Source organism: Populus alba, chromosome 14 (genome assembly GCF_005239225.2).
Source record: "Populus alba chromosome 14, ASM523922v2, whole genome shotgun sequence".
Lineage (NCBI taxonomy): Eukaryota > Viridiplantae > Streptophyta > Magnoliopsida > Malpighiales > Salicaceae > Populus > Populus alba.
The window spans coordinates 21,022,561-21,049,375 of record NC_133297.1 but is presented as its reverse complement, the minus strand read 5'-3'; the positions used below and the strand labels follow the sequence as shown (position 1 = coordinate 21,049,375).

Here is a 26,815-nt window from a genome sequence, read left to right as displayed (position 1 = left end):
TTTAAATCAAGGATTGCCATAAGCCAAGTTAAAGAGTTTCAACTCTTTTTTCATGACACTCATGTTAAAGGGATGATTTTGAGTGAATTTCTCCAAGTTGATATTGTTCTTAAAAAATTGCAACCATTATAGAAAAACTTCAAGAACTGTCTTAAACATAATCACAAGGAGTGTCATTACCCAAAATTTAACCTCTATTTTTAAAATATTTTTCAAAAATCTAAAAAAGCAAAGGTGTTTTTTTTATGCATTTTAGTCATTCTCATGCCCATTTCATAAAATTTTGAATATTCCAAACACAAAAAAATGATAAAATTTTAAATTAAATTAAAAAGAAGATTGGTGGGTGAAACACAAATCAAGAAAAAAAAAGGGACCAAAGTGAAATTTGTTTACTTGCCCTCTAAGTAACTAGGAGAAAATGACAAAATTTTAACTATAAATAGAATAGAAATTTTAAGAGAGGAGGGAGTGCAAAAAACCCTAGCCACCACTAAAGAGAAGCTAAAACAATTGAGAGAAAAGAAAGATAGAGTGAAAGCAAGGAAAAATGTATTGACAAAAAATAAAGAAAAGAAAAAAGAGAAATAGAAAAATAAAATAAACATAAAACATTTTCCCACATAAAAAAACATTAGCATACATTTCTTTAACACTCTAACCATGTTCAACAAAAGCTCTAACTACTGCCGCTCTCCTATCCATTTCCTCCATCAAAATCCAGCATATCATCATGCCTATAAACATTTACCTATTGAATTCTAGCCCAAACAACCTATACCATCAACTACCACAACAACACACCTTCATAAGTGACCCAAACCATCTCCTTTATATCATTATACCCAAATATTTCTTTTAGTTTTTATTGTCTTTCACATGTTTTGAGACTACATCATATCTCTTAATGAAGTGAGAGTTTTTCAATGACCAATTGTTGTTTGAAATGAAAAAATATTTTTATGAAAGTAACAATTGACATTTTAATTATTTCTAAAATGGATAAATATAATGGTAAGTTTAAAAAATTGATAAAATTCCAAGATATATCAAGAAAATGCTAAGGGCAATCTTTTTTGTTGAATCTTAAAGTCTTGTTTCTTACCCTTAATGAATATTGAAAGGGTAAAGCCTTGATAATATCTCTTTTTTAAACCCTTAAATTACCCTTTTCACCTCCAACAAACCTTAAAAAGGGAAATTTTTTTTTTTTTTTTATAAGTGATTTGGGTGACAAAAATAATGACAAAAAAAAAAAAAAAATACACATTTGGGTCATGACCTCACCGTTTTTTCTCTAAGGCTATCTCATGGTTTTCCTAGTAAAATATGGCTTTGAATAAAGCTATGATTTATCAACATAAAAAATTTGATTTTGAGATGAAAAAAAGGTTATCTTTAATAATGCCTTCACATATAAATAAAAATTATTCTTTGTAGTCTCATTTGAGCCTAAAATATTTTTCTTGAATGATAATTAAGACTAAGATTACTCCTCACACTAAAGAGCAAATAAAAAATCTCCGACGGACAAAATGTTAGAAGTGACAAAAGTGTTATAAAAAAGAGTAAGGAAAACAAAAGAAAAAAAGAAAAAAGAAACAAAAAGCTTTCTAAAATTCCTCTAATTGAAGATAAATGTCTATTGAAAAAGCACAAAAAAAACTCGAAGAATTAATGTTGCAATGAGATCAATCACCTAGTCATCAAAATTAAGACAATAAGCTTAAATGATCTCTCTATATAATAAGTGATCCTATGTGTTTACATCCTTAAATATCATTTCAGCCTTATGCATACCCTTTTTCTTCCCAACCATGAACCATAACCTCCATTACATTATTTTAGAATCCCTTTATAATTAAAAAAAAACATTTCGTTCATATTTCTAAGTTTTAGTCTCTAAGAGAATAAAAATATTTTTTTAAAAAAAATTTAAACTATTTGTGTGTTGGTTATCATTATTTATGACATAGAATCATCAACATAATGCAAAACAAGATTGCTCTTTTTGAAAACCAAAATTTGTATTTTGAATATAATATTTTCTTTCAAAAAGAGGCCTTTTATTGTTGGAAAGTCCATTCATTTTTTTTCATTAAACAAAAGAGATAAAATCATGAGACAACCATTATTTCTTACAATCTCGAATTGCATATACCTCATCGTTTATCGATAAAATATCCAAAAATTACATCCTGACATTGAATGACATGTTTTGGGATTTCAATAAAATAAGTATAATTTTTAAGAAAATACTTTTAAAAGTACATTTCAATGATTTTACTTCAACAATTGAACTTAAATAAACACAATCATTAAAATTTATGGCATGATCCCAAAACAAAAAGGATGATTTTTAAATAAAATGATCAACGATTGAATTTGCAAAGTTCTTATCAAGAATGATTATGATGCATTTGAGCATTATGATGGTTAATGGAAAGATGATAAGTCAAACTAGTTGGGGAAAATAGAAAGATAAACATTGTTAGATTTGCTGGGGGCAATTATGTGATGATAATGATGCGTGTATGCCTCATGTTGGCTACTACGAAGATACAATCAAAGTACTTAGAGATAATTTTATTTGAAAAAAACAATTTCATGGAAATCATGAAACCAAAAATGATGATATGAAAGAACTTTGTCACATGTTGGAAATTTTTCATGATGAAGTAAGTAACATTAAAGGGACATCTTTAAACTTACTGTGATGGTAATTTTACCTAGTTGATTGGAGATCCTAAAATCTAGGTTCAAAGGGAAAACTAAGTCACTTGTTATGTGATATTCTCAATAACACTTGAAAATTAGAAAATTTTGCTTGTTCTTATGATGAAAAAGGGAGCTAGCTCTAGTTTGACAAGGGTGGGCTATGCTCTTAATAATTCTTATATCTTGATTCACCAAATGAAGTATTGCAAAATATTTTTAATGAGAGATCATCTATATGAGTGAGAAATGTAGTTGTTTCTTTGAGAATTTTTTTTTTAAAAATAAATTCTCTAAAATACTCATAAAGCCAAGAGTTGTTTATGGAAAAAATAAACACTTATATGAGAACTAAAGAAAAATTTAGGAAGAGAGCTATGTGAATCCTATTATCTTGGTTTATATCAAAGGTTGAATAGTTCAAGATATCAAGTTCACTACTTAGCTAAGTAAATCTAATAGTACATCACTCGGAAAAGTTTAAATTCAAAAGCTACTTTTCCTGATATAACAATGTCCAATTCATTTTCTATTTATAATTCTACATTAGCAGTCAATTTCCATTCATGTGTGAGATTGCTGGAAAAATATCATCCTTAACACACCTCTTCTTCATGAAATTAATGCAATGATTAGTATCAATTACCTAATCATGAAATTCCCTATAGTAAAGGGGTGATTATTGTAAGGAGAAACCAACTTATCTCAAGGAGGTGTACCTCAAACTATCTAAAAAGTAAGAAGACTTTGGTGTTGGAACGACAAAAGTCCTTGAATGAACAAATAAAGGTTAGAGTTGATGCCTCCAAGGAATTGAAAGAAGTAAGCCTTGGTGACTATTGTTTTTAGTACAAGATTGGTGTCATAAGCAATCTCAAAGTCAAAGTGATTTTCTCTTTGTGATTTCCACCATGAATGATCTCCTTATAACCAAGTCACCTCACTTTAAACCTATGCTAGTTCATTTTGTGCATCAGTTAGCACACTATGAGCATCAAATGATATCTTCTCAAGCCCCTCAGTCTCTTCTAGTAACTAACCACTTCTCATTTGGATTCTACTTTGTCAAAACAAAGATATGTAAACTTTGCATAGAAAGTATCTCTTTATGTGCGTGTGAAGCGATATGTTGATTGTAGTTCATGAAGACTCTTTTTTGTTTGAGCTTGTTTCTCCTTACAAATGATAATCTCCTGATGAGCCCATATCAAATATTTGATTATTTGTTCATGCTCTCCTTTCAATATTCAAAGAGCTAATACTTTTGCCTTTGGAAATTTTAGAAAACAAAATTTGTTAGTGGTTATAAAAATAATAAAGAATAATTATAAGAGATCAACAACCTTTTACTCATATAAAAAGCTTTATTCAGGTTACTAGTCAATAGATTGGATATGTTACGTCCTCCAAACTATTGAATATCTTGAGGAAAGTAACGTATTCTAGCATCTACATTTTAGCCAGGTTATTAGTAGTTGAAGGGTTATCTCTAAATATATATGTCATGAAGTCTTTCTTTATTAGTGTATATCACCTTTCTAGGAGGTTGGAATCCTACCAAGAAAAGTTCCTTAGACATAGAGCAATCACTTAATTTATAGCTAGAAGGACAACGAAACCAAAGAGGAGAGGTAGAAGAAGAAGTTCCAACAATAATACTACCACTTATATTTTTATTGTTAGGGATATTGATGGGACTTGTCAAAGTATGCATAAGAGTGGGAACAACATGATTTGGGGTATTAGTGTGTGCAAAGCTTAGTATAGGACTAGACGAGGATGCTATTGTCATGAAAGAGCTAGGATTTACAAGATTGAAACTATGCCTCTTCTTATTCCTTAGGCATAGAGCATACCCATTCCCAAATGTTTCCATGTCAATATTGGAGTCCATTTCACCACTCTCCTATTGAGTTTCTTTTATTATCTTTACTTTAGTTTCTTTTATAGTCTCTTAATCCTCTTGAACTTCCTCTTCCACCTAAGACTCTTCCTCGTCATCCTTTAGCATTTCTTCAGAGGATGATGATAGTCATGACAATGAGCGATTTGAAGTTGGTTTTTTTTTATTCCTTAATTGTCTCATATAGTGGGGCCTACCTATAACAACTTAGATAAATATCAGCATAATAATTATGTTGCATAAGATGCAAGAAGGATCACAAAAAAATCTCTCGTGCCATAAATACTATCATCTAGATAATGCCTATCAACCAATTGAAGAAGGTAGTATTGATTGTAACAACCCGGCTTTCCAAGCCCAAAACAACAGTAAATATATATATATATATATATATATATATATATATATATATATATATATATATATATATATAATACACATGGTGCCGGTAATCAAAGAACTTTGAATCCTCACATCATCAAAATAAAATCCATACAATCAACATTTCATTTAAAAGCGAATCTTACACAAACACATAATATTAAGTTGCATGATTTGAAGTTCATATTAAAAATATATACATAGACATGAGTTTGCATTCTTATCCTACTAATAGCCATCACAATTTTAAACAAAAAGGATCTAATAAAAGTTATACATTCAGTACATTGATCCATACAAAATACATTGTAATTTAGAATGCATCTACATAATTCCTTGCAAAAGTAGGTTCCCGTGTATCGGGTTTTCTAGACATCTCGTTGGTGTGACGTCCCTGCAGCATTACAAAACATTTAAGAGAATGCAAATACTTAATAATAATAATAATAGTAACTAACGGTCTGGTAATTAAATAAAGCATTAACATTTATAATTTGTTCATGTATTTGATGTAACAGCTAGTAGTACATATAGATACACAAGTTTTCGGATGTCATTCACCGAAACTAGTCATTCATTTGTCCCGACCATCCATCCAGATTCCATAGCGAAAGCTGCGTCGCTGCCGATCCAAAATCGGCAGCAGAAATTGCATTGCTGCCGATCAAGGAATCGGCAGCGAAAACTGTGTCGCTGTCGATTTCTGTATCGGCAGCAAAAACTGGGTCGCTGCCGATCCAGAATTGGCAGTGGAAACTGCGTCGCTGCCGATTTCTGCATCGGCAGCGAAATCATTCATTTATCTTGGCCATCCATTCGGACGCCATTAGCCAAAGCTAATCATTCTTTGTTCCAACCATCCGTTTGGATGCCATTAGCCGAAGCTAATCAGTCCTTCATCCCGGCCATCCATTCGGACGCCATTAGCCAAAGCTAATCATTCTTTGTCCCGACCATTCGTTTGGATGCCATTAGCCGAAGCTAATCACTCTTTATCCCGACCATCCGTTCGGATGCCATTAGCCGAAGCTAATCACTCATTTGTCCCGGCCATCCGTTCGGATGCCATTAGCCGAAGCTAATCACTCATTTGTCCCGGCCATCCATTCGGATGCCATTAGCCGAAGCTAATCAACCTTTAATCAACATTTAAGCGTTCAACAATTTAATATCGGTTCTAACAATATGGTAGTACTCAAGTTAAAATATTTCAAGATTCAACGTATGAAAAAGAAAGGTGCAAGTCACCTACCTGCTCCACCTGTGGGTTGTTCCTGTCTTGATGATGGTCCAATCCCGACCGCACCACCTAAGACATCAATGGTCACAAATCAACACAGTTGTATTTATTTTATTTTTGAATCATATTCATCATCACACTTATTTCAAGAGTTCATATGTTCACATTCAAGTGTTCCATATTTTACACCATCATATCATGAAATTGTTACTAGCATTTAAGTCATTCCTGCCTAGGAGGCTTATTGTAGAAATCGGCAGTGAGAACTGGTTCGCTACAGGCTGCCCAATTCGGGAGCGAGAACTGGTTCGCCGCAGGCTGCCAGTTCGGCAGTGACAACTGTTTCGCTGCCGGCAGCCAGTTCGGCAGCAAAGACTGCATCGCTGCACAACGCACAATCCAGCAGCGAATATCAATTCGCTGCACAATACACAAATCGACAGCGAATATCGATTCTCTGCAGGAGGTTCGGTTTCGGCAGCGAAATAGAATTTCGCTGCGCAACACACAAATCGGTACCGAATATCAATTCGCTGCAGGAGGTTCGGTTTCGGCAGCGAAACAGAATTTCGCTGCACAATACACAAATTGGCAGCGAATATCGATTTGCTGCAGGAGGTTCAGTTGCGGCAGCGAAACAGAATTTCGTTGCGCAACACACAAATCGACAGCGAATATCAATTCATTGCAGGAGGTTCAGTTGCGGCAGCGAAACAGAATTCCGCTGCACAATACACAAATCGGCAGCGAATATTTATTCGCTGTAGAAGGCTCAGTTTCGGCAGCGAGTTTCGCTGCACAACACACAAATCGGCAGCGAATATCAATTCGCTGCAGGAGGTTCGGTTGCGGCAGCGAAACAGAATTTCGCTGCGCAACACACAAATCGACAGCAAATATCAATTCGTTGCGCGCAACACACAAATCAACAGCAAATATCAATTCGTTGCAGGAGGTTCAGTTGCGGCAGCGAAACAGAATTCCGCTACACAACACACAAATCGGCAGCGAATATTTATTCGCTGCAGAAGGCTCAGTTTCGGCAGCGAAACAGAGTTTCGCTGCACAACACACAAATCGGCAGCGAATATCAATTCGCTGCAGGAGGTTCGGTTTCGGCAGCGAAACAGAATTCCACTGCGCAATACACAAATCAGCAATGAATATTTATTCGCTGCAGAAGGCTTAGTTTCGACAGCTAAACAGAGTTTCGCTGCACAACACACAAATCGGCAGCAAATATTAATTCGCTGCAGGAGGTTTGGTTGCAGCAGCGAAACAGAATTTCGCTGCACAACACACAAATCGGAACCATCAATTTCAGCACATAATTCTTCAACAAAATTCCAGCAGAACACACACATGGAAAACCATCAATTACAGCATATGATCTTTCAATAAATTCCAGCATAACACATTAATTTCAGCACAACAACATCACAACAGAACACATTAATTTCAACAACAACATCACAATTAATTTCAGCAACAACATCACAGCAGAACACATTAATTACCCCAGCAGAACACACACACACATGCATGCTGGCCTACCCCATAGTTAAAGCCAGCCCTCTACCATGATATGTTAGATGTTCTGAAATTGACTTTATTTCACTTCTGTTTGCTAGTTCTCCTAGTTAATTTCAGTTTCCTTCATAGCTGGCTTAGGTCTTAGATCAATTTTTCTTAGGGTTTTTCTTCTTCATTTTCGTTTCTGATTTTAAGGGGAAGAGGAAGGGAGTTTCATGACCCATACCTTCTGAATTTAACTAAGTTTGAGGATGGTTTGACACTATTCTTTTCTCATCAGCTGTTGGTTCTCCTCCTTCTTCTTCCTCTCACGTTTTCCAGCTCTCTTTTTCCTCTCCTCTATGCAGCTGCCCACTCCTCTCTCAAGGTCTAATCTCTCCCTCACAAGTTCACAAGGCAATCTCTACTGGTTTGATTCACGTTTTTGTTGTGAAAGGGGAAGGGAAGAACGGCATGCAGCTGCTGGTTTGGGATGAAGATGGATCATTCTCTCTACCCTCTTTGTATTTATACTACCTATCAAATGAAATGGGTTGTTTGGGGGTTGGTTTAGGTGTGTTCTTATCCTTGTTTGGTTTATCTAAAACCAGTTTTACCCCTCCCTCCCAGCTCTGCGTCACTGTTGATTGAGAAATCGGCAGCGAAAACTGCATCGCTGCCGATTTCTGCCTCGGCAGCAAAAACTGCGTCGCTGCCGATCCAAAAATTGGCAGCAGAAACTGCATCGCTGCCAATCAAGAAATGGGCAGTGAAAAACTGTGTCGCTGCCGATTTCTGTATCGGTAGTGAAGGCTGCGTTGCTGCCAAATCTAGAATCGGCAACGAAAACTGCATCGCTGCCGATTTCTGCATCGGCAGCGAAAACTGCGTCGCTGCCGATTTCTGCATTGACAGCGAAAACTGCATTCATCATCATCTCTCTCTCTCTCTCTCTCTCTATATATATATATATATATATTATTTTATTTTTTTCCTTTGGGTGTTTACATTGATAGTTATTAGTAAGATTTTAGAATACATTCTCCTTATATGGACTCAAAATAGGACCAACATCATTTACAACAGGTATTTTTTAATATGAGGAACATCCCCACACCTTTTAAGTAAAGGTTATAAATCCACTATAACACACTATAACCCAATCACTTCTCAAATTCTTTATTGATAGTGATTTACCTTGAAAAATATCATTCAATGGATTTTGTATTCTTCTCTTAGAAAAAATATAAAACCATATCATACCTTTCTTAGCATTAAGAGAACTAGATAGACTATAACAATTTTAAACAGGCCAATTATAGGATTTTATCCCTTAAGTCTATAATACTTGTAAAAGTTGTTATAGTCATCCACTTATTTGGGTGCTTCTAACTCATAGATAGGTTATAGTAGGAAAATATATCTCTAACAAAACCAAACAACATGAAATAAATAGTCAAACTTAAAACATGCACATAGGAGTTGTGATCTCATGATTTTTAATTGCTACCTCTAGTGTTCTACTTGTTCTTTCATGAGGAAGGGGAGTCCTAACATTATATTTCGCCCTCATGATAAATGTTAGTTCAAAAATAACATTATTAGCTACATTAATCTTGTATTGATCATGAGGTTGAGTTGGGTTAGGTGTAGGTGTAGAGGACAAATATATCCTATAAGAAGATTTGACGCCTTTACTCCTACTAGTGTGATTAGAAGGATTAGCTCCTCCACTCCCACTGACAAAAGTACCAGCTTTAGAATCTTCTATACCAAATGTTTTTTTTTTTAAAATCCATTTAGACATACTTAAAAAGTAGAAAAATCAAGAAAAAAGAGAGTTAGGTTTCTCATCTTTGTCTCTACACACTAAAGGTTCACCACAAATAATTCAAAAGAAAGAAGAAAGTGATGCTGAAGTGGAGGAGAAGTATGGCTATTTATAGTGGTGATTCTGCTCACAACTATTAAAGTGATTATGGAATGCATACATGAAATAATAGAGATGTATAAGATTCTTAGATAATTGTTATTTCATGGTGGACCAAGATTATCTAGCATTATCATGAACACAACCATGCGTACTATAATGCCTGATATAGACATAGGCTTTAATGTCACTAACCTTCATTGTAAGTTCATGATTTTCATTATATATATCATCATTACTTGTTTCTTTCCTATTGCATATGGCTTTCTATAAAGTAATTTTTGGACAACACTCTATTAAAAATTTACTTGAAGGGCAACTAATGAAGATGAAAAAGAAAAAGAAAAAGAAAAGGGAAGAACTCAATTAGGCTGAGTCCTAACACTTAGTTGGGCCTAGGCCTGATCAAGTTATCTCTCCTCCCTTAATTTTTTTCTTAATTTTTTTTATTATCATTACAAGCTACAATCCTACTATAACTTTACATAGAGAAATAACAAGAGAATAGGGTTGCTACATTGAGAAGCTGAAAGATTTTTTCTAGATTTGTTCATGTTTTCCTAGATATAAATGTCAATTTCTAGAAAAAAAAAAAAGGGGGGGGGAGGGATTCTCTCAACACAATACAAAAAATAAAATAAAAATCTTATTCTCTCTACTTACTATTTTTACAGAATATCTACCTAAAAAACCCCTAAACAGACTTTGGCATTAGAGGGTGTTTTTTATAGGCAACACCCTCATCAAACTTATTATTATCCATTAAGAAAGTTTAGATTTAGTGAAGATTTCTTAAGTTTCATAAAAAAATGTTTACTAAAAAATGGAGTAAAATGAGTTAATCTCAAATTTAAAATGTCATGTTCAATTGTGTTTTCTATAATAATCAAAAGATAGCTCAATTTGATCAACAATATGAGAAACATGGCCAACATGATTTTATTTTATTTGTGTTTTCTGAATAATTAAACGAACTAACGTTATTCTCTATTTAAAGCATAGAAATCATAGTTCTTTCATATACTTAATATATACAAAACATAGTATACATGAACACATCAATTCTTGAAATTAACTTCTAACTCTCAAATCCAGCTATCCTCTTAGGATGTCATTAGCCGAAGCCAATCGTTTATTCATTTCGGTCATCCATTTAGGTAGCCATTAGCTGAAACTAATCATTTACTCATCCTATTCATCCATTTAGGTAGCCATTAGCTGAAACTAATCATTTACTCATCCTATTCATCCACTTAGGATGCAATTAGCCGAAGCTAATCATTTGTTCACCGTGGTCATCCGTTTAGAATGCCATTAGCTAAAGCTAATCAATCATTTGTCTCGATCATCTATTCGGATGCCATTAGCCGAAGCCAATCAATCATTTGTCCCAGTCATCCCTTCAAATTCCATTAGTCAAAGCTAATCATCAACCAATCAAACATTCCAGAGGCGGTTTATGAAATCACTAGAACATGGTAATATCCTTTGAATTGCTTATTCAAACGATTCATAACAACTTGAAATTCACTGCAACATAATAGCAAACCCTTCGTGATACTTGTATAGGCATTCTGTAATAGTTTAACATTCAATAAACACGATAACAGATCATTTATAATACACAAACAAAACATTCCATAACAGTTTAATAGTTAGTAACACAATAGTACACCCTTCATATTACTCATCCAACTATTCATAACAATTAATGTTCAATACAATACAATAATAGATCTCTCATACTACTCCCACAACCATCTATGATAATTAACATTTAGTATAATACAACGGTAGATCTTTCGTAATACTCATACAACAATTCATGACAATTTCATTTGATATAATACAATAATAGATCCTTCGTAATGTGAATAACTATTCATCACAATCACATTCAATAAAGTACAACAGTAGATTATTCGTAATATTCATACAACCATTCATCACAATTACATTAAAAAGACACAACAATAGATCCTTTATAGTACTCATATAATCATTCATCACAATTACATTCAATAAAATAAAATAGTAGATCCTTTGTAATACTCATACTACCATTCATTAGCAGTCCAAATTCATAATAGTCCAATCAACATCTCATAGTAGGTTTAATATTCATCGCAACACAATAATATATCCACCTCTAACAGGTCATTTCATAGTATTAACATTTTCATCATTGTTTCAACATTCAACAAGAACCCGATCAACATTTCATAGTCGTTTCGACAATTATCAAGACTTCAATCAAACACTTCATTGTCGTTTCATCATTCAATAAGGATTTAATAAAATATCATCATAAGTAAATTATTTCAAAACATAAACATCATACGAGAAAAAGGTAGAAACCACCTACATGTTCCTCTTATGGGGTGTCCTTGCTCAATCGAAGGTCTGATCATGGTCGCTCCACCTAACAAGTCAATGGTCACAAATCACCACATTTGCATTATGAAATTACATTAATCTCCAAACCTATTTCAAGAATCCATATGTTCACATGCAAATGTTCTACATTGTACACAATCATACAATGAAATTATTGCAAGCATTTAAGTCATTTCTAATCGAGGAGTCTATTGTAGAAAATCGGTAGTGAAAACTAGTTCGCTGCTGGCTGCATAATTCAGCAACGAAACTAATTCACTGTAGGTACTTCAATTTCGGCAGCGAATGCTACTTCTCTGTAGCCAGCACACTTTCAGCAGTGAATTCTAATTCACTGTAAGTTACTTAAATTCGGTAGGAAATCGAAATTTTGCTGCAGTCAATACACTTTCGGCAATGAAGGCTAATTCACTGCTGACAGCTCAATTTCGGCAGCAAATCATAGATTCGCTGCAGAAAACATCCTTTTGGCAGCGAAAGCTAATTCACTACAAATAACTCAATTTCTTCAACAAATCACAAATTCACTGCAAAACACACACTTTCGGCAGCTAATGTTAATTCGCTACAAACAACTCAATTTCGATAGCGAATCACATATTTGTTGCAGACAACACCCTATTGGCAACACCCTTTTGGATGCGAACACTGATTCGCTGCATAAAACACTTTCAACAGTGAATGCTAATTCGCTGCAAACTCAATTTCAGCAGCGAATCACAAATTTGCTGCAGACAATACAAGTTTGGTAGTGAAATTTGCTACAGAACACACATTTTTGGCAGTGAATGCTAATTCCCTGCAGACACCTCAATTTCAGTAGTTAATCACATATTCGCAGCAGAACACGCACTTTTGCCAACGAACGCTAATTCACTACAGACAATACAATTTCAGCAGCGAATCATAGATTTGATGTAGACAACACCCTTTCGGTAGGGAACGCTGATTCGCTATTGACAACACACTTTCTGCAGCGAATGCTAATTCACTGCAAACAACTCAATTTCAGCAGTGGATCACAAATTTGTTGCGCACAATACAATTTCGACAGCAAATCACATATTAGCTGTAAACAACACCTTTTTGGTAGGGAAAGTTGATTCACTGCAGTCAACACACTTTCAACAGTGAATGTTCATTCCTTGTATACAACTTAATTTTGGCAGCGAATCACAAATTCTCTATAGAACACACTTTCAATAGCAAACGCTGATTCGCTAATGACAACTCAATTTCAACAACAAATCACAAATTTGCTGCAAACAACTTCCTTTTAGCAGCAAACATTGATTCGCTGTAGACAACACACTTTCAGCAGGAATCACAGATTCGCTGCAGATAACACCCTTTTGACAGCAAGCACAGATTCACTACAGAACACACATTTTCAGCAGCGAACGCTAATTTGCTGTGGATAACTCATTTTTTAAGCGAATCATAAATTCGTTGCAAATAACACCCTTTTGACAGCAAACGTTGATTCACTACAGAACACATATTTTCGGTAGCGAACGCTAATTTGCTGTGGACAACTCATTTTCGATAGTGAATCACAAATTTGCTACAGACAATACAATTTTGGCAATAAATCACATATTCGCTTTCGGTAACACCCTTTCGGTAGCAAAAGCTAATTCGCTGCTGACAACAAACTTTTGGAAAAACACTTTCAACAACGAACACTGATTCGCTGCTGCCAATACACTTTCAGCAACCAATGTTAATTCGCTGTAGATAACTTAATTTCAGGTGTTCGTTGCACACAACACAATTTCAAGCATGAACACATGCATTTCAGTTCCAGTATTACATGTGTTCATAGAACCCAGCAAAATCATATAATTTCAAGTATGAACACATGCATTTCATCACACAACATGTTTTGTTCAACGACCCCCACTATGGCCGGTCATCTTTCCAAGTTCATGCATTTAAAATTTGTTCATTTCCTTTGTTAAGTATTCTGAAATTTAGCCCTCATTTAGTCCCATTTTCATCCCTCTTCCTAGTCTAGTTTTTCCTTAACAACCGGTGTAAGAATCCCAGGCCATTTACTTGGGGTTTCCTTCTCCCTTTTGGTCACAAGGTTACAAGAACAGAAGGAGAAAGGTTTTGGTTCATACCTTACAATTTTAAGTGGTTTTAGGAAAGGATTTAATGGTCTTTCTTCCCCTCTGCTACCATTTTTCTTCTAGTTTTCCTCACCTTTCTTCTTCTGTTCAGCTGTCTATCACAACCCCTCTCCCTCCATGGCTTTTAGTTATTAATCTTACTCTTTAGCTCTCACTTTACTCATACATTCAATGGAGTGAACATGCAGCTGGGCTGTGTGTTTTTTCTCTTGATAGAGGGAAGGGTTTGCTACAGCTGTTGGGTTGATTTTGTGAAGAGGAGGGTCACCTTCTCTCTTCTTCTCATCTCTCTACACATTCTTCACTCAAGTTGGTTTTTCTTGGGAGGTAGAGAGGTTTAGTCGCAACAATGGTTGTAGCTGTTTTTTAGGGAGAGGAAGAGTCACCTTTTCTCTCTCTTTATATTTATAGCCCTTATAAGTGTGCTGAGGTGTTTGGGCACTAGACCAAGGCTATCCTTACCCCCCCTTTTGGGTTATCTTAGGCTAGTTTCTATTCCAATTCTCCTCTATAATAGGCCAGTCCAACACAAATTTTTGTTAGGTTTTACAATGTTGTTGCCGATTCAGAAATCGACAGCCAAAAACTGTCTCTGCAAATTTAGAAATTAGCAGTGAAACTATGCCGCTGCTAATTTAGAAATCGACAGCCAATAATTGCATTACTGCTGATTTAGAAATCGATAGCCAAAAAATTTATCGATACTGATTCACAAATCGATAGCCAAAAACTTTGTCGCTGCTAATTCAAAAATTAGTAGCCAATTACTGTGCCGCTGCTGATTTAGAAATCGACAGCCAATAACTGCATTGCTGCAGATTCAGAATTCAGCAGCCAAAAACTTTGTTGATGCCAAATTAGAAATTGGCAACAAACTATGTCGTTGCCGATTTAGAAATCAACAACGAATAACTGTGTCGCTGTCGATTTAGAAATCAGCAGCGACGGAGTCATTTTTGGCTTTAATTTACTTTTTTTGTGTGTTTACAGATCACCTATTGCAATTTGAAAACATCCTCATGTGAGATTGATGTCTTTCATTGCAACTAGATCATTTCTCGAGGTAGTTTTGAATCTCAAACATAGAGAAATTGTACATGTTTGAAGATAAATTTTGTTTGTAATTATGGACCGAGTTAGATTATGAATTGGGGGTTGATCTGAATCAACTTATAAATTGATTTAAAATAAAATCTTGAAATGGTATCTCTTTAATAATGAAAAAAATGGTCTTTTCACTTACTTGAGTAGGCCACTAGACCCGGTCAAGTCTTATAAGTAGGCTTTTTGAATATTTAGGCTTGTTAGGAGGAATAAGAATCTAATTAATTACCGTCAATATATATATTAAACTATTTAAAAAGCAAAAAAGGAAATGCCTTGAGAATATGGAAAGTAGATTCAATAAACCTTGCAAATCAGGATATAAAAAAAAGGTTTGCTGATAAGTTCCTTTCATTTTTGGTTTTAATAGATTCAAAGAGTGAATTTTAGGAGTTACATTGATATAAAATGAAATTTTGTGCCTAAATCAACGATTCAAAAAAGGCTCGAGACTGAAATAGAACATTGACTTTCATTTAATATATATTCATAATACTAATAGCATGTTTGACTTTGGGCTTATTGTGCTTAGAAGCTGAGCATCCTGTTTAGCTAGCTACGGTCACGCTTTTCTATGAGTCCATAATTCTTTTTAAAAAATTCGATGTTTAAGTGCAACTTATACGTTTCAAAGAAAAAAAAATTTGACTTAAGTTATGTACCTCACCAACTTGAATGTGTCAATTTTATTTTAATAAGACAATAAAGAAATGACAATGATAATAAACATATAAATTTTTTTAAGAAAATAACCATGATAACTTTGAAAAAAAAAAACCTTTGAAAATATGTAATTTGATAATAAGAGACAAAATATACTAGCTCAAGTAAACCTAAGGCTGCTTGACAAATATGTAACCTTTAAGGGCAAGTTAAGTACTCAAGTTAACCAGCGAAACCTTTAGCTCAAGTAATGAGATCAAGATAACATAAAAGTTCATAGGGATATAGAGAACAAGGGCTTTGCCTTTCTCCATGTAAATGATGATGAATAGACTAGCTTTTAAATGTAAAAGTTTTCATAGAATATTAATGAAAAGGGCTTAGACCTGATTTTCTACCATCTTGCTTTGATGCGTATATAATTTTATTAAGCATTGGCTCAAATCAAATTATCTCAACAGCTATGAAAGGATCAAAAACCTTACCTGAATGGTGTTTATATATCAACCTGGGAAAAGCAAATCCATATCCAATAAACATTAACATACACATAATGCATTCATATTACATCACAATCATGCATTTTAATTACTCTTTGTAAAACTTGACAAAAATCTAAGTAAAAGGGTTGACTTGTACTAAACAAAATCTAAGGGAGTAAACTGGCCTGCTATAAAGAGGATTTAGGAGGGGGGGGAACCGGTTTGAGGATAACTTAAAAAGGAACAAGAACATATAACACCCAATAAGAAATTTGTGTTAGGCCGACCTACACTAAGAATACATTAGGGAAGAGTTGGTCGGCCTGCTCTAGGGAAAAATAGTGGGGGGAAACGGGCCTATCCTAGATTAGGTTTATGGAGGATAAAACCAGCCCTAAGATAATGCAAAAAAGGGTTAAGAACATCCATGACTAGCACCTAAACACCTACCTTATCTATACGTGGTATAAATACAAGGAGGGAAAAGGGATAACTCTTTCTCTCCGCCAAAAACTGGCTAGCAAACCTCTTAAGAAGAAAACCTACCTAAACTAGCTGTATGTCTCCTTCATTGAGTGTTTAAGTAAAAAGAGAGCTAGAGAGTTTAGTTGATGGCCGAAACCATGGAAGGAGGAATATTGTAAGAGGCCAATTGGTGCAGCTAGAGAAGGAAGGAAGAAAACTAAAAGTTGAGAGGAAGAAGAAGAAGAAGAAGAACTATAATAGAAACCTTCCTAAGACTATCTGAAATCATAAGGTATGGAAAGAACATCACCTCCTTACTAGGATTCTTTCACCTATTACTTATGAGGAATAGATAAAAAGACTTAGTAGAATGGGGGCTAAATGAGGGATATAATTCCAGAAATATCAACAAAAAAAATGAATGGACTTGAATACAACCTAGAGCATGAACAAACCAAATAGAGAAATGATTAGATTATGTAAAGAAATGAGGAAATGCATGAATAATGACTTGTTAAACTCCTAAAAAACATGTAAACACCCGAAAAAAAGGGAAAACCTAGAAATTTTTGAATTAGCAGCAACACAATTTTTGTTAACCATTTTTGAATCGACAGTGATACAGTTTTTATTGCTGATTTTTGAGTTGATAGCAGCACAATTTTTGCTGCTAATTTCTAAATTGGCAATGCTTTACGGTTTTTATTGCTGATTTCTAAGTCAATAGTATGCCACAGTTTTCATTGTTGATTTTTGAGTCAATAGTGACTGTGTGTGCCAATGAGTCCATGCATTTTGTAAGACCCAACAAAACAAATTAGTCTTTGGTCGACCAATACTCGTAAGTTCTTTTAGAAAAAGGACAAGGTTTATCAATACTGACGATGTGTGTTTGAAATGAGAAAAGACCATCTTTGTTATCTCTTCACTTTCTAAAAATATTTGGTCATCTTTGGTAAAAGTCTAACATAAAGACAACCCATGTTCTAAAATCTAATAAAACTTTTAGGGGAATTACTTAAAGAACTGTTTTGATGCATACATTGAAAGTTATAGTTCTTATGAACAAAACCAAGTCTTTTAAATATTTTCTTCTTGAAAAAGATTTTTCTTTTGTTGAAACAAAACCAAAAGGCCCTTAAAATGAAAAAAAAGGCATTTAAATTATCGATAAGATCATTATAGACAGTGTCAAAATATATATTCATTGGAGTAAGAAAGGACCCCACAATAAACAAAAGTTGGAGACTTCTTCCCAATAATGTGATGGGTAAGAAAGGCAGCACAACAAATGAATCCTGACTCAAGATACAATTTCTAACACATGAACGAGCTCATACCAGAAAAAGAGTTCATATGAAATGAATGAAAGGGTGGGATCTATGTTTCCAAACCAGGTAAAAATACATGCATTTAACCCAAAAACATTTCACAAGTTTTATTTTACAAAAAAAGTCTTAAAATCAGACTTACATAGGTCAAAAGATTAATAAAAAAAAAAGTCTTTGGAAAGCTTTAGTTAAAGGGGATCACTAAGATTCAGGGTTTCAGGTCAGCTGAGTCATAAAAAAAGACAAACATTCTAGTTCTAGTTAAAGGGGATTACCGAATTAGGATCTCAAGTTTACCGAGCTAAAGACAAAGAACAAGGTTCTGGTTAAAGGGGGTCTCTAGATTGAGATTTCAAGTTAATCGAGTTGAAGGCAACATTCTGGTTCTGGCTAAAAAGGATCATCGGATTGAGATCTCAAGTTAATCGAGCTAAAGACAAAGACCAAGGTTCTTGTTAAAAGGGGTCTATAGATTGAGATTTCAGGTTAACTAAGTTGAAGGCAACATCCTGGTTTGGCTAAAGAGGACTGCCAAATTAATATCTCAGGTTGTCCAAGATAAAAACAAAGATCAAGGCTCTTATTAAAAGGGGTCTATATATTGAGATTTCAGGTTAAACGAGCTGAAGGTAACATTCTGGCTCTAGTTAAAAGGGATCCTCGAATTGGGATCTCAGGTTAACCGAGGTAAAGACAAAGATCAAGGTTCTGGTTATCTAAGGTCTCTAGATTGAGATTTCAGGTTAACCGAGCTAAAGGTAAAATTATGGTTTTGGTTAAAAGAGATCTCCGAATTGGAATCTTAGGTTGACTAAGCTAAAGACAAACACCAAGGTTCTTGTTAAAAGGGGTTTATAGATTGAGATTTCAAGTTAACAAAGCTAAAAACAATATTTTGGTTCTGGTTGAAGGGGATCACCAGATTGAGATCTCAGGTTGGCTAAGTTAAAGATAAAGACCAAGGTTCTAGTTAAAGGGGGTCTCTAGATTGAGATTTTAGGTTAACAGAGCTAAAGGTAATATTTTGGTTCTGGTTCAAGGGGATCGCCGAATTGGGATCTTAGGTTGACCGAGATAAAGACAAAAACTAGGGTTCTTGTTAAAAGGGGTCTAGAGATTGAGGTTTTAGGTTAACCAAGCTGAAGGCAATATTTTGATTCTAGCTAAAGAGGATCGACATATTAAGATCTCAGGTTGACCAAGCTAAAGACAAAGACCAAGATTGTTATTAAATGGGGTCTATAGATTGAGATTTTATGTTAATTGAGCTGAAGGCAACATTCTAGTTCTGGTTAAAAGGGATCCCTAGATTGGGATCTCAGGTAGACCAAGTTAAAGACAAAGACTAAGGTTCTGGTTGTCGGGGTTCCCTAGATTGAGATTTCAGGTTGACCGAGCTGAAGATAACATTTTAGTTTTAGTTAAAAGGAATCGCCAAATTGAGATTTCAAGTTAACTAAGTTGTAAACAATTTGATCATAGTTCTAGTTGAAGAGGATTGCTACGAAGACAAAGTTTTAGGTCAACCAAACTAAAAGCTCTAAGAGGATTTGTTGTGGAAGAGCCTTTTTGTTTATCTTTACAAACTTACTACGCAAAGCACTTCACAAGTCTTTCCCTCGTAAGTATTGTAAAGAGAGGGCATTTTTTGTTACTTATTTTATGAGCCCCACATAAACAAAAAAGATTAAGAAAAAGAGAGAAGAAAAAATACAAAAATGTCAGAAGAAAAACAAAAAAATATATCAGTTGAGAAGAACTTATCAGAACACCTAGGAAAATACTAAAGATTGGTTGAAGATGATCAAAATACACAAAATTAAAAAATTTGACCATGTTGACAAAGAAAAATCATTTTTTGAGGACGAAAATCAAAATTGTATGTTTAAGGACTCAATTGGAGATTTTCAAGATTTAATTGAATTTATTGAGGGCTTAATTGTAAGAAAAATTAATTCTTGAAGTCAATTTATGTTTTAATTGGTGTTGCAAATTTTAAGAGTTAATTTGGTCAAATTAGGGGCTTAATTGCATAAATATTAAAATTTGATGGGCAATTAGGGACTTGATTGAACAAATTCAAAACCAAAGACCAAGTTGTAAGAAGTGTGAGACTTCAGGGTTTGAAATTGTTGAAATCAAAGGCCAAATTGAAGAAAATTAAAAGTTTTATGGTTAATCGAGGTCCAATTGAGCAAATAAAAAACAAATGACCAAATTGTAAAAAACACTTAAATTCAAGGTTGTCAATTGAGTTTGGTAGCAGTGAAATTGCATGAAATTAGGAGTTTAGGAGGAACTCAGGGTGAACTGAAAAGAAATGAGAAGATTAGGGATTAAATTAAAGTTTGCCAAATCCCAATTTAAAAACCCTAATTTGTAGGGTTTAGCCTATACGACGTCGTTCAGCTATTATGCATCTTTTTCAATAATTTTGGCTGATTGTATAACTCTTAGATAAATGAATGTGGCGTTTTCGATCACTTCTAAGGCTGTAACACCACCATTCAACTGGAAAACACCCCCCTATAACCTCATTTTCATGAAATCAAACGTTTACATTCTATTTTTTCCAATGATCTTAACAACATCTTGTTCATGATCAGCCACCATTGCATTTTCAGATTATATGTTGATTGGGTTGACACTTTAAAAGGAATGAATGTTGAGCTATAGATCTTCAAATTAAGCAAGAATTGGTCCAACATAAAGGTATGCACCCCCTCTACCATGATTAGGTGGTCTTACACAACGTTGACGTCGGAGTTGCTCTAGCGAAGCCATGAAAGTGCCTAACCCAGTCAGTCTTAACTAAGACACCCTCTTGCACAAAACCACCCAACTCTTTTGTGTGTTCACATTTAAAAGGACCCAGAGGATTCTTATCAAGGGTTTAAAACTTTTCTCTCAAGATCAAAAGGCTAAAAACACTTCATCTTAGCCTTCAAATTTCTTATAAAACCATCTAAATCCAAAACCATTGATTTTGTGGTAAAACTAGCCTAGTTTTGGTTTGTTAGAACCCTAACTAACTCATCTAGAAGTTCTGAATTAGCCTATAAAAGGAGAGGTAATAAGAGAAGGAAAAAGAAGAGGAAAATCAAGGGGAAACAAATTTTGTTTAAGGTTTAAGTAATTCAATCAAGTTTGTGATTTCAAGGATTTAGTTTGTTTTTGCTTGGTCTGGAGAGAAGAAAACAGGAAGGTAACATTAGAAATCCATTCTTATTTGAAGATTCCAAGCTTGGAAGGTATATCTTTACAAACCTTAAAAATGAAGTCCATAAGACCTGTTGGATTGATTTGTATTGTTTGAATGCAATGTTTTAAATATGTTGACATGTTGATGATTGTTTTAATATGTAATGTTTGCATCTGAGTTTGATTTGAAATTTGCCAAATGTGCTAGCAAGGTTATGTTCTTTTGTTTTAAGTTAATGCATGTTTCTGGGTTTTTGAGTTTTATTTGATTCTTGTTGAAAGTCTAGAAAGACATTTTGAATCCTAAATTTCTTGAATATGTAGATTGTTTTAGATTGGTACTTTTTTGGCAAATGGAATTTGAGACATTTTTATGATGATTTGTTGTTTTTGTGAGTCTTTTTTATTCAAGTATGCTTGGTTTTGATAATGTGTCTTGTTGGAACTAAGAAAACATGTTTTAGAGGTCAAAAATGGTCATTTTGGGTTTAAGACAATGTTCTTCGTGTTCTTGGAAAGAACATTGCATTAGCCCCTTGATTTAGTCCATTTCTTTATACATAAATCTTCTTTTATGCATGATTAAGCAATAATCTAGTGATCATTGTCATCAACAACACATTTTAATTAGTTTTTAACCATAAGGTTTCCGTTTTGAACCGAAACTCATTTTGCCAAAAATGTTATGTTTGAGTGATCATTGAAGAAAACTATACTTGATTTTTGATCCATGTGTGATTTCGAATAAAACTATCTTTCATTGTTTGAAATATGGTCTGGTTTAATGTTTATGTTGTTGGTTTTAGGTTTGAATGTTCTTAGTGTTTTTTATTTTTCTATGTTTGATCCATTTTCTTGAGAAACTTTTAGTTTTTTTTTTTTTTAATGTTTTGACTTATGTTGAATTCATTTTGGGTTTGGGTTTTTTTTTTTTTTTTTTTTTTGTCAACCCGATCAGGTCAACTCAGTTAGATCAACCCTAGTCGAGTTAGCCTATTTGGGTCAACCCAGTCGGGTCAAAACCAAGTTAGTCATTAGGCCCTATTTGGTTTGCTTTTTTTTTTTTTTTTTAAGGTTTCTTTTGTTTATGGGTGTGTTTGGCAAACACCCCTTAAACTTGTTTTGGGTAGTTTTATTTTAAGAAAAAATGTTTTTTTTTGTTTGCCAAACATGGCCTAACAAAAATACAAAACAATAAATAAAATACAAAAATGGTAACAATATGTATAAAAAAATGTCTTTTCTTTGTGCATTGCATATGGCCAAGTCTTTCAAAAATAAAAATAAAAAATCATGTTTTTGAATATATATGAAAATACATGTTTTGTTTTAGCTTTTTTAACAAAATATATGTTTGCATGTTGACCAAAAAATTCCTAAATTTATTTTATATATTCATCAATTTTAATTAAAAGTATTTTTTATCACAGTATAGGAATTGTGAAAAACTATTTTTATAAGAATTCATTTGGGCACATGAACTCATAATAAATTCGAAACACCAAATTTATTCACACAAATAAATCCCCTTCTTAGGGCATAGTTAAACCACCAGTTAGGAACATATCAAAACCTTGAAACCATATTCAAACCGCACAATACAGCTTACCTCGGGTAGGGTATGCTGGGGGTGGGCCTTATCTAGCCACAACTAGTCCCTTACCCTGAAAATCTCTGATAAAACAAGTATACTTGAGTTTCCTAACGATCTTGAATCAAACAACTAGGTGATGACTCTTTTGACCCCCCGATGTCACACGTCCACGCATGACACTTAGGATGGTTGTAGTTGTTCACTGTTGTTTGGAGTGGAGTATGAATGATAGGTTCAGTGATGGAGACTTTATGGAGATGAGGGGAAGGAGAAAGAGGCTTAGTGTTTTTAGGATGGTTACTAGAGTTTTTAGGAGAAAAACCAAAAGATGATATTTGCTTCCTTTTTTTCTGGTGTGGATTTTTCTTCTCTCTTATGAAGGAAAAAAAAAGATTTAAATGGATCTAAACTAAAGGGACCCCAACCATTCATTTCTCTTTTCCTTTTCTTTTCACCGTTGATTCTTACCAAGGACATTTATGTTCTATCTTGTAGAGTTGGCCAAGGAGAGGACTGGCACGACCAAAAGATTAATGTCTTCTTCCTAGTGCAGAAGTGTCGAAGTAATAAATAACCCGGCAAGACCGGGGTCGAACCATAGAGAGGTTCATTGTATAAATTATAAATAACAATACAAAAACAATAATAACAACAATAATAACAATAATAATAATAATAATACTCAGTATGTGGCATTGTTATACCTGAGAATGATCTAAAAGATCGGGTCACAGGTTTCCAGCCTATATACTGAGTTTATGAAAAGATCAAAGAGATATATTATATAATATAAACAGATTTTTGATGCGAATGAACAAGGCAAGACCAAAAATGTCAGGATCCTTGAACAAACACAGAGCATACTTAACGTACATAAAATATAACAATAATGTAAATAGTAGTAGTAGTAGTAATAGTAGTAAAAAAGAGAGGAAGAAATTAATGAGAACTTTGAGATGAAAGATTACTGTAAGGGTTAAACAATAATAAAAACAAATGTCAAGGTTAGAGGATCCACTAATAGTATTTCAAACAAGTATAGTATAAACTCTTATTACTAAATTTGGAAACCACACACGAAGAAGGTTCCAATCGGATGATTTGTCATTAATAGCTCATTATAAATTGTTAACATGATCATATTAATTATCTTATTTACGTAACACCAAATTTTTAAATATTGTCAGGAATTCATGATGCTAACTTATATTAACAACAAATCAAGTTCCTTTCATAGCACAGGTGTAGGTAATACCATACGATTGGGCTATGAGAGTGCCAAGCATTTGTTGTACCAAGTGTTTGAATAAATAAGGGTCATCCCAATAAAAGTTCTTCACTTTGTTCAAGAACTTTCTTTTGTCTTAGGTACTCCAATGAGCTGGCAATTGTCTTGAAACAAGAAAATTAACAATATTAGCAAACCAAGGCATTGTAGAGACATAAAATAAAAATTCATCAGGAAATAGTCATCGATTGGTGTAATGTCAGATCTCTAATCGGTTGTCAATCTTGACAAATGATCTGCGACAACATTTTCAGTGTCTTTCTTGTCTTTAATTGTGATATCAAATTCTTGAAGTAACAAAATTCACCGCACCAATCTAGCCTTAGAATCTTTCTTAGAGAGAAGATATTTCAATGATGCATGATCACTAAAAACAACAACAGGTGAGCCAACAAGATAAGATCTGAACTTGTCACATGCAAATACTATTGTAAGTAATTCTTTTTCAGTGGTAGTGTAATTCATTTGAGCACTATTTAAAGTTTTACTTGCATAGTAAATCACATAAGGTTTCTTATCTTTTCTTTGTCCCAAGACAACACCCACAGCATAATCACTAGCGTCACACATTATTTCAAAAGGTAGTGACCAATTAGGAAGTTGAATGACAGGAGCAGAAGTAAGCAAGCTTTTAAGTTTAACAAAGGTTTTTTCACATTGTTCAGTCCATTCAAAAACATTTTTCTTTGTTAGAAGGTTACACAATGATTTAGATATTACACTAAAATCTTTGATGAACCTTCTGTAAAAACCAGCATGTCCTAAGAATGATTTAACATCTTTAACAGATTTTGGTGTTGGTAAGTTGGCAATTAACTCGATTTTAGATTTATCAACCTCAATTCCTTTCGATAAAACAATATGACCAAGTACAATGTTGTTTGTTACCATAAAGTGATATTTTTCCCAATTCAGTACAAGATTCTTCTCTTCACACCTGTTCAAAACCTTTTCTAAATTAGTTAAACAATCATCAAATGAATCACCAAAAACAAAAAAATCATCTATAAAAATCTCAAAAAAATGTTCAACCATATCACTGAATATGCTAAGCATGCATCTTTGAAATGTGGCTGGTGCGTTACATAATCCAAAAGACATTCTTCAATATGCAAAAGTACCAAATGGACATGTGAAAGTAGTCTTCTCTTAATCTTCCAATGCAATTTCAATTTGATTATAATCTAAGTAGCCATCTAGGAAACCCCTTCCTTACCCTTAGAGATTGACTCATCATCTTTCTCATAAGGTTCAAGAGTGGTTTTTCAATAACCTTACCACTGCGAAGAGTGATGACTATTTGACTTGATCCATGTGTTGGCTTCCAAAACTACTTGCATTTGCATTGTATTGCCCCTTTGGATTTTGTTGTGGTTGAGATGGAAACTTACCTTTCTCTTGAAAATTGAGAACAGATGTGAATTTTGCAAGACCATCTTTAAAATGTGTCATGCTTTGAGCAAGTTGAGTGTTGATTGTCTCTTGCTTTTCAATGAATGCATGCAATGTTTCCTCAAGATTTCTTCTAGGAGGTGCATATTCATGAGAATTTTGGAAATTATGGTGTGCTTGAAACGGTGGCTGTGAAGTTTGTGCCTTATTGTTATCACTCTTCCAACTGAAATTTGGGTGATTTCTCCAACCAAGATTGTATGTTTGCGAGTATGGGTTATGATTGGGTCTTTGGAAACTGTTTAAAGCATGGGCTTGTTCATGGAGGCATTCCTTGAAAGAAGGCAAAGTTTGACAGTCATTGGTTGCATGTCTTGAACAGATTTTAATTGACCACTCTTTTTCAATTCTATTGCCTTGACTTTTCTAGCTAAAGATGCAAACCTAGATTAGAGGTCATGCTCTTCCCTAAGGTTATACATACCTCCACTAGATGTATGAGGTTGGGTTTTATTTGGTGCCTCATAAGTGCCCGTAGTGTCCCAATTTTGAGCATTTTCAGCTAGCAAGTCTAGGTACTCCATTGCTTCATTAGGGTATTTATCTTCAAAAATTCCATTGCACATCAATTCAACCATTTACCTATCTTTAGGTGTTAACCCTTCATAAAATTGTGAAACCAATCTCCATGTTTCAAAACCATGATGAGGGCAAGTATTAAGCAAGTCTCGATACCTATCCCAATATTGGTAAAATGTTTCACCTGGTTTTTGAGTGAAAGTGGTGATTTATCTTTTGAAAGAGTTAGTTCTGTGAGATGGAAAAAACTTCTTTAAAATTTTTTGTTGCATTTCATCTCAAGCACGAATGGATCCTGACCTAAGATTTTATAGCCATGTTTTAGCTTTACTTTTAATGAAAAATAAAAAAGCTTTAATCTAATGGTGTTCATACTACAGTTTAAGTCATTATAGGTGTTACAAACATCTCCAAATTCTCTTAAATGCAAGTATGGATTTTCTAGATCTAAGCCATGAAAAAAAGGTAAAAGTTGAATAATGTCTGGCTTAAAATTAAAATGG

The 26,815-nt window shown here is 33.9% G+C and overlaps 1 pseudogene; it reads right to left on the bottom strand.

Moving 5' to 3' along the window:
* Positions 1-26,371, bottom strand: part of LOC118039640 (uncharacterized) — a 45,072-nt pseudogene extending 18,701 nt beyond the window's left edge.
* Between the last annotated feature and the right edge of the window lie 444 nt (positions 26,372-26,815).